Below are 9,460 nucleotides of genomic sequence, written 5' to 3'. Positions count from 1 at the left end.
AAGGAGCCGGCTGCTAGCCGCAGCCGGACGCGAATCACCATCGAGCGCGACGTGGAAGGCCGCCCCCGAGGTGTGGAGACACGAGGCGATCTGCCTCCTCCTCCTCGCGGAGAAAGATATCCCACCCCGCCGCCTATCGAGCATCCGACTCTCAGCGGCCGACTTGGTCACCGTGAAGGAGTCGGCGAGAATGATGCTCGCCATCGGATCAACCACCTCGCGCGATCCCTGGCCCTGGAAGAAGAAGATGATGTCGGCCCGTTGTTTCGGCCCCCGCATCCGCGACGAGCCCTTTCCAAAAGGGTTCTCGCTCCCAAGAGACACGCCCAAGTATAACGGCTCTGTGAAGCTAGAGAACTGGGTGATCGACTACTCCACCGCTGTTCGCATAGCAAACGGCAACCGGCGCGTTGCCGTAAAGTATGTCCCCCTGATGCTCCAAGGCACAGCACGCACCTGGCTCAATAGCCTCAAGCCTTACAGCATCAACAGCTGGCTCGACTTCATGGAAGCCTTCATCCGCAACTTCACCAGCACCTACAAGTGGGCTCCCAAGCCCCGACAGCTCTCCTTGTGCATACAGGGACCCAGCGAGTTAACCCGTGACTACCTCACGCGTTGGGCCGAGCTCCGAAACTCCTGCGAAGGGGTGCACGAGGTTCAGGCAATCGAGTACTTCACAGCCGGGTGCCGAGAGGGCACCCTCCTCAAGCACTGACTCCTCTGCGAGGAGCAGACTACCCTCGATGAGCTGTTGATCATCGCGGAGAAATACGCCACGGCCAACTGCTCCATGAAGACCGAGCTCCGAGTCGACGCTTCTGGGAAAGTGCTTGCGCCGGCTCCCAAGACGCCGGCTGGAGAGTCCACTCGGCGCCCGTACCAGAACGACAACAAGCGCAAGGCCCCGATGCTGCCTTCCACTAGTCAGCAGGTGGCTACGGTCGAAGAAGAGCAGCATGAGGGACGGCTGGCTCCTAAGAAGTAGAAGGGCGGCAGGCCGGCATGGCAGCCGGCCTTCTCCTATGAGCAGACTCTTGACACCCCCTACAAGTTCCACAGAGGCGCGAAGCTGTCCAACCATACGACCCGGAAGTGCCATTGGCTCACCCGAATCTCCAAGGGCGAGGGGCTGTTGCCGCCTCCGCCTGCGGGCCAGCCGCCTCCTGCACCCCAGCAGCCGGCCGCTCGGCCAGCAGTCGGAGCCGTCCACGACGAGTTCCCTGACGAACACGCCGCCTACATCGTCTTCACGAGCCAACCAGACGATTGGCGGAGTCGGCGCCGACAACACCAAGAAGTCAACGCGGTCGCCTCCAGTAACCCTGAGTTTATGCACTGGTCAGAGAAGCCCATCAGCTGGAGCCGGGACGACCACCCAGAGGTGATGCTATCTCCTGGCTCCTATGCCCTTGTTTGGGATGCTACCCTGGCGACAGAGAGGCGCGCTGCTCGTTTCTCCCACGTACTGATAGATGGCGGGAGCAGTATCAACATACTGTACCGAGACACAATGGAGAAGCTCAACATCAAGCCAAAGCAACTCATGCCTAGCCGGATTGTGTTCCATGGCATTGTACTCAGCCTGTCCTGCTCACCAATCGGCAAAATTAAGATGGTTGTCCTCTTTGGATACAAGGATCATTTCCGCCAAGAGGCAATATGGTTCGAGGTAGTGGATTTGGAGAGCCCATACCATGCACTACTTGGCCGACCAGCGTTGGCCAAGTTTATGGCTGTGCCCCACTATGCCTACCTCAAGATGAAGATGTCGAGTTCCAAGGGCATTATCACCATAGCCGGAGACTACAAGAAGTCTTCTGAGTGTGCAGCAGCCAGCAGTCGGCTGGCCGAGTTCCCCCTGATTGCTGAAGAAAAGAAGATGCTGGACCGAGTTGTGGCCCTGGCTGGCAAGCAGCCGGCTTTGTCTCCTAACCCCAAAGAATGTGAAGCTCAAGGTTCTTTCCATCCAGCCAAGGAGACAAAGAAGATACCCCTGGACCCGGAGCACCCAGAGAGGCACGCTGTCAAAGGCACATGCCTTGACAGCAAATAGGAAGGCGAGCTCGTCGATTTCCTCCGCGAGAATCAGGACGTCTTTGCATGGTCTCCCAAAGACATGCCGGGTGTCCCGACGGATTTCGCCGAGCACAAGCTACACGTCCTATCTGATGCAAAGCCGGTCAGGCAGCCCTTGCGCTGCCTGTCAGAAGAGAAGAGAAGAGTAGTCGGAGAAGAGATAGCCCGGCTTCTGGCGGCCGGCTTCATTATGGAAGTGTTCTTTCCAAAATGGCTTGCCAACCCGGTTCTCGTACTGAAGAAGAAAAAGCAGTGGCGCATGTGCATAGACTACACCAGCCTCAACAAGGCCTGCCCCAAAGATCCGTTCGCCCTGCCCAGGATTGACCAAGTGATAGACTCCACAGCCGGATGCGAGCTCTTGAGTTTCTTGGATGCCTATTTCGGCTACCACCAGATTAAGTTGAACCTGGCTGACCGCTTGAAGACCGCCTTCATCACCCCATTTGGAGCTTTCTGTTACCTGACTATGACATTCGGCTTGAGAAATGCCGGTGCCACTTTTCAGCGTTGCATGCAGAAATGCCTCCTCAAGCAACTTGGCAGAAATGCCCACGTCTATGTAGACGATGTTGTGGTGAAGATAGAGAAACGCGGCACCCTGCTGGAAGACCTCAAGGAAACCTTTGAGAACTTGTGCCGGTTTCAGATCAAGCTCAACCCAGAGAAATGTGTGTTCGGGGTACCAGCCGGCCAACTTCTGGGCTTTTTGGTCTCCGAACGCGGCATCGAGTGCAACCCAGTGAAGATCAAGGCCATAGAGAGAATGAAGGTCCCTACCAAGCTGCGAGACGTCCAAAAGTTCATCGGATGCCTGGCATCTCTGAACCACTTCATGAGCCGGCTCGGAGAGAAGGCTCTCCCACTCTACCGACTTATGAAGAAGTCTGCTCACTTTGAGTGGAATGACCAGGCGGATCAAGCTTTCCATGAGTTGAAGAAGATGTCGTCCACGTCGCCTGTCTTGGCGGCCCCAACTGAGAAGGAGCCCATGCTCCTCTACATCGCCGCCACCAGCCGGTTGGTCAGCACAGTCATTGTGGTTCAGCGCCCAGAAGAAGGCCGAGCTCAGCTAGTTCAAAGGCCGGTGTATTATTTGGGCGAAGTATTATCCACCTCGAAATAGAACTACCCGCACTATCAGAAAATGTGCTATGGTGTGTAATTCGCCTCCAAGAAACTCAAGCCCTACTTTCAAGAGCATCCCATCACGGTCGTATGCACTGCCCCGCTTGCCGAGATCATAGGCAGCCGGGATGCATCCGGCCGAGTGGCGAAATGGGCCATTGCGCTGGCTCCGTACACAATTTACTATCATCCCCGCACCGCTATCAAGTCCCAAGCACTAGCCGACTTCTTCATTGACTGGGCCGAGACCCAGTACCTGCCGTCGGCTTCGGACTCCACTCATTGGTGGATGCATTTTGACGGATCCAAGATGCGCACCGGCTTGGGAGCCGGCATTGTCCTCACCTCTCCCAAAGGCGACGAACTTAGATACACATTGCAAATCGACTTTGCCGCCTCCAACAATGTGGCCGAGTATGAGGCGCTCATACACGGGCTCCGGCTAGCCAAGGAACTCGGCATCCGCCGGATCCTGTGTTATGGCGACTCGGACTTAGTGGTACAGCAATCATCCGGTGACTGGGATGCCAAGGACGCAAACATGGCGATCTACCGTTTCCTTGTCCAGTAGCTCAGCGGATATTTCGAGGGGTGCGAGTTCCTTCACGTGCCACGGGCCTACAATGAGCAAGCAGATGCCCTGGCATGAATAGGCTCCACCCGACAAGCTATACCAACCGGCGTCGCCCTCCAACACCTCTTCAAGCCATCTGTCAAGCCATCTCCGGAATCTAGTTCCATCTTTGTGCCGCCTGACCCCGACGCAGTCGGATCCGACTTTGGGGACCAGGAAGGCGGCCCGGGGACTTCGGCAGCCGGCTCGGGGACTTCCATAGTCAAACTCGGCCCGAGGAATGCCATAGCCGATCCTAGCCCGGGGACTGCAGTGGCACAGCAGGCGGAGGCCGACTCCAACTCCTCACAACCCAGCCCGCCCACCCTGGTCGCAGTAGCCGTCTTGGCAGTGGAAGAAATCATAGCTCCATCATGGGCTCAGCCCATCCTCCGGTTTCTGGTGAATGGAGAACTACCGACTGACGAGATCTCGGCCAGACAAGTCAAACGCCGAGCCGAAGCCTACACAATAATGAATCAAGAGCTAGTTAGGCGCAGCTCTACCGGAGTCTTCCAGCGCTGCGTCGAGCAAGAGAAGGGCATAGCAATCCTCAAAGACATCCACCAAGGCGTGTGCGGCCACCATGCCGCCTCCAGGGCGCTCGTCGCCAAGGCCTTCCGCCATGAATTCTTCTGGCCAACTGCGTTGGAGGATGCCAAGGAACTAGTCAAACACTGCAAAGGGTGCCAAGTTTTTGGCTCCAAGCAACACCTGCCAGCCTCTGCACTCAAGACCATTCCCATCACTTGGCCCTTTGCCGTCTGGGGACTAGACATGGTCGGACCATTCAAAATGGAGCGCGGCGGCATGACACATCTGCTGGTCGCCGTAGACAAATTTACCAAGTGGATTGAAGCAAAGCCGATCAAGAAGCTGAATGGGCCGACTGCCGTGACATTCATTGCCGACATTACAACCCGGTACGGTGTACCACACAGCATCATCACCGACAACGGCACAAATTTCGCCAAGGGAGCATTGGCACGTTTCTGCGCGACACAGGGCATCCGTATGGACTTAGCGTCTGTTGCCCACCCACAGTCAAACGGTCAAGTCGAGCGAGAAAACAGCCTCATCCTCTCCGGAATCAAGCCCCAACTGGTCGTGCCACTAGAGCATTCGGCCGGCTGCTGGCTCGATGAGCTACCGGCCATACTCTGGAGTCTGCGCACTACTCCAAACAAGTTGATTTGCTTCACCCCCTTCTTCCTTGTATATGGTGCTGAGGCTGTCATCCCAACTGACATCGAGTTCGACTCACCTCGAGTCAGCACGTACACGGAGGCGGAGGCCAAGGAAGCAAGAGAAGACGGTGTTGACTTGTTGGATGAAAGCCGGCTGATAGCCCTCAGTCGGTCTGCCATCTACCAGCAAGGACAACGCCGGTACCATAGTCGGAGAGTGAAGCCAAGAACTTTCCAAGAGGGAGACCTTGTGCTCCGGCTAATCCAGCGAACAGCCGGCCAGCACAAGCTCTTGCCCCTTGGGAAGGCCCCTTCGTCATCAGCTAGGCTCTGGGAAATGACTCCTATTACCTAATCGATGCACAGAAGCCGAAAGCACGCAAGAGAGACGACTCCGACAAGGAGTCGAAGCGCCCGTGGAACGCCAATCTTCTTCAAAGATTTTACAGTTGAAATGCAGTATGTATCACGCTACCCTTTGTATTAAGTATGAGACAACGGGCCCCCGAGGAGTTCTCGGGGACTGCCCTATTTTATCTATGTATGTCGGGTATCACTCCCGTGATTACCCTACTGCATTTACTTTCTCCGTCCGGCACCGGGTCTGACTAGTCGGCCCGGGGACATGCCGCCTTGAGTTATGTCCAAGTTCTACCTATAGTCAGACAAGTAATGTGCTGGCACACAAGCCCTCTCTTGCGAGAGTCATAGCTCGAAGAATCAGCTGCCCGACTAGCAAGAGCTAAAGGCGGAAAGCATGCCCACATGAAAAAAGGCTAAGGACTAACAAACTTACATAACACAAGCCGGCTTCCCCCCTCGCCAACCGACTGTAGAAGCAGTCGGCTGGCCGGCTTCTTTTCCTACTCTACCAAAATCTAAGAAGGCTCGAACCTTTGCCTTCCTATAACGGCCGAATTCCTTACCCGGCCACAGACTGCAGAGCAGCTGTCCGGCTGGGAAGGCGGCAACCAAGGGAAGGCGGCAAAGGAAGAAAGCTAAAAGATAAAAAGCAAGTCGGAATGGAAACCAAACACATGCATAATAATATTTACATAAAAAAGGCCTTCGGAAGGCCGACATTCAACGAAGTTTGAATACACCCCCAGTGGGTGGAATTGCACAAAATAACAAGTTTTGTCCAAAGAGTAGCTAGAAGGGACGTAAATGATAAAGCAAGCCAAGGGAGCGCCCGGGGCTTCAGGAAGAACGGTGGAGACGGCAGTGTCGGCTGGAGGAGTGGCCGGCTGGCGAGTCTCGGCCTGGTCGTCGTTAGTAGTAGGCGGAGCGTTCGCGCGTGCCTCTCGGTGGGCTTCAATGGCTTGGTTGGCAGCGATAGAATGGCCAGGAAAGTACTCTTCACAAAGAAGAAGAAAAAACAGAGCAAATCAGGAGCTAAACCGACTTGCAAGAACAAGCAAAGAGTGAAGAAGAAGGCGGCCTACCGTCAACTAGGTCTTCAACACGGCCGTAGCCTTCGCTCAGAGCTTGCCTTGCCTTGCCCTACCCGCCACCTCGGTCTCGAATTCGGCTTTGAGGGCGGCCTCGCTGTCCTGGGCCGCCTTCAGGGCCGCCTGGTGGCTTTCCTCCTGGTCGGCAACCTCTTGGCCAGGCGGTCATGCTCCTGGGCCAAGGCATTGAGCTCGCCCTCCTTGGTGTGAAGGGTGGTTTGGGCGATACCCAGCTGCTGCCTTTGGTCGGCGTTAGCTCCTGCCAGCATGGAAACAAGAAAGTTAAGAAAGAAGTCGGCAAGAAAGATCCGACCCGACTACTCAGTAGTCGGCCCGAATCTCGGGGACTATACCCAGTGGGTGCGCTGACGTGCCCCCACATGACATGAAAAGACAAAAACACTCATGCCGGCTTTCCGTCAGATTGGAGGCCCTCTTGTATGCCTCCCGGACCTGGGAGTTGAAGGTAGCGGCGTGGAGGTTGTGGTAATCCTGCAAATAGGACGAAGAAGCAAGCAAGAGCAAGTCAGCAAAACAAGTCTTCGAGGAAGTTCCAAGCCACCTGCTCAGCAGCCGGCTCGGAACTTGGGGACTACACCCAGTGGGTGCTCTGACGCGCCCCCACGGATAGAAATCAAGAACAAAAGAACTTACCCGAACGACCGCCTGCGTCGCGAGAAATTCTTGGGTACATTGTTGCAGCGCGGTGGCTTGGGATTGTAGCCGGCTGCGGACGTCTTGCGCGACCAAGTTCAGCGCGGCTGTCCCACCGCCCTGCGTCCACCCTAGTGAGCTAGTGGTGGCCGACTCCAGCTCATGCGACAGCGAGCTGGAGGCGGCCGCCCTCTGCTGATCCGGCTCTGAAGTCGCCCTCACCGTACGCCGGCGAGCCGGCGACAGGACCACAAGATCCGCCTGCGCAGTCGGCTGCTCAGGCGGTACCTCGGGCTGGCCACCTTGGCCGGTCCCAGCCGATGGAGGCGTCACCACTCCTCCCTCCAGGACGACTACGTCACCTTCCTCCCTCTCCGTCACCGGCGGGTCGCGGCTGATCTCCTCCGGCGGGGCTGCGGGACGTCCGGGGGCGCGGAACGGAGGCGGATGACGAGCCGCGGAGGCTAGCCTCGCAGGGTCTCCGCCATCTTCTCTGCGGTCTCGGCCTCCGCCCGGGCCCTGGCCGCCGCGTCGGCCTGCGCCTCAACCAACTTCGGCGTCGTCTCCAGGGCTGGCTCGGCGGTGGCTGCCATTCTCTCCTCCGCCTCCCGTTCCTCCCGCGCTTCCCGCGCGTTCCGCTCCGTCGCCGCCTGAAGCTCGGCGCGGGGATCCATGCGATGGGAGCCCACAGACCCTCCCGCTCCGCTGACTATGGAGGCAGCGGTAGTCCGCTCAAGAGTGAGCGGGGCCCTGATTGACAAAACAGGAAAAAAGACTTAGAAGAACATCAACCGAAGAAAAGAAAGAAAGTTGCGTAAAGACTAGAACTTACGCAGAGATAGCCTGCGGCTGCTTTACAACCTTGCGGAAGCGGGCCGCCTTCGTGGCCACCTCGTCCCGCTTGGTTGCCGCCGCGGGCACCTTGGGCCTCTTCAGACAGCCGCCGAAGGGAGTCGGTGCCGCTTGGTGCTTCACTACGCCGCCTTGTGCGGCCGGCCCGCCGGATGGGTCGGCGCCTTGGGGGTCGAACACCGGCTGGCGGCGTGGAGCGGGGTCGGCTTCATCATCATCGGACCAGTCTTTGAAGCCGGCGGTAAAGCCGGAGCCGCCTGCCTCGCCGCCGCCCCCCGTGGCGTCCTCGTCCAGGGCGGCCGCCCCCAAGTCGGCGTCATCAGGATCGTCCGCCGCGCGGTCGGGGTCGAACTCGCGCTCCGGCCCCGCGGTCCTGGCTGGAGGATGAAGAAGGGGGTTCTGATTGAGGACGGACCGACTGGTCAAGAGTCGGCCCGGAAAGGGATTCGGTAACAAACAAAAAAAGAGAGAAACTTACCATAGGTGGTGGATTGGGGCGAGAGAATGGCGCCATGCCATACTGCCAATCTGGCTTGAGCTTGCAGTTGGCGATGTAGTTCACCATATAAGACACCTTGTCGTGAGGCATCTCCTTGGTGCTGAGCCGGCTTGGGTCGAAGCGGCCGCTCATCTGACAGATCAGATGAGGGTGGCCTTGGAGCGGCAGGACCTGGTGCTCGACGAAGGCGGCGATCAAGTCGGGCCCGGTCAGGCGGTCAGACTAGATGAGCACCCGAAGTCGGGCGACGGCTTCGGCTCCAGCCGGCATCAGCGATCTCGCCCGGTAGGACCATGAAGCCGGCCTCCCAGCCGGCGTGCCGGCTATGTAAGCCGGCAGGTTGACATAATCGCCGTTTGGGGCAACGTTATTTACATAAAAGTAAGACCGTTGCCAGAGCTTCACCGACTGGATCAGCGCAATTGAAGGGAAGGGGTTGTTGGCGGTGGACCTCCTCATGGCGACGAAGGCGCCGCACGGAGCCGGCACGCCGGCGACGACCGTGCCGAGCTTGGATTGAAAAAACTCCCCCCAGAGCTCGATGGTGGGGAGGACGCCGAGGAAGCCTTCGCACAAAGAGACGAAGGCCGACAGCAGCACCACCATGTTGGGAGTGAGGTGGTGCGGCTGGAGTTGGTAGAAGTCCAGGAACGCGCGGAAGAAGCCACTAGCGGGGAGGTCGACGTCGCGCATGCTGTGCGAGTAGAAGATCACTCGTTCGCCTTCCTCCGGCGCCGGCGAGACCTCCCTTACTAGCGCGAGGCGGACTTGCACGAGATCCTCGCTTGGCAGCCACCGCGTCTTGCGGAGAAACTCGATGTGGTCATCACGGATGGTGGAGACGTCCCAAGATCTCTACATCGGAGCCATGGCAGCGAGCGCGACGACGGGGAGCGCCCTGCTAGGAGGAAGAATGGATGGCGAGGCAGGAGCACAGCGAGGAACTACCGCAGCGAGGCAGAAGAAGAAGGAGGCAGGGCGAGGGAGAGCGTGTGAA

This window comes from Triticum aestivum, chromosome 5B, assembly GCF_018294505.1.
Source record: "Triticum aestivum cultivar Chinese Spring chromosome 5B, IWGSC CS RefSeq v2.1, whole genome shotgun sequence".
Classification (NCBI taxonomy): domain Eukaryota; kingdom Viridiplantae; phylum Streptophyta; class Magnoliopsida; order Poales; family Poaceae; genus Triticum; species Triticum aestivum.
The sequence above is the reverse complement of the archived record's forward strand: the minus strand, read 5'-3'. Positions refer to the sequence as shown.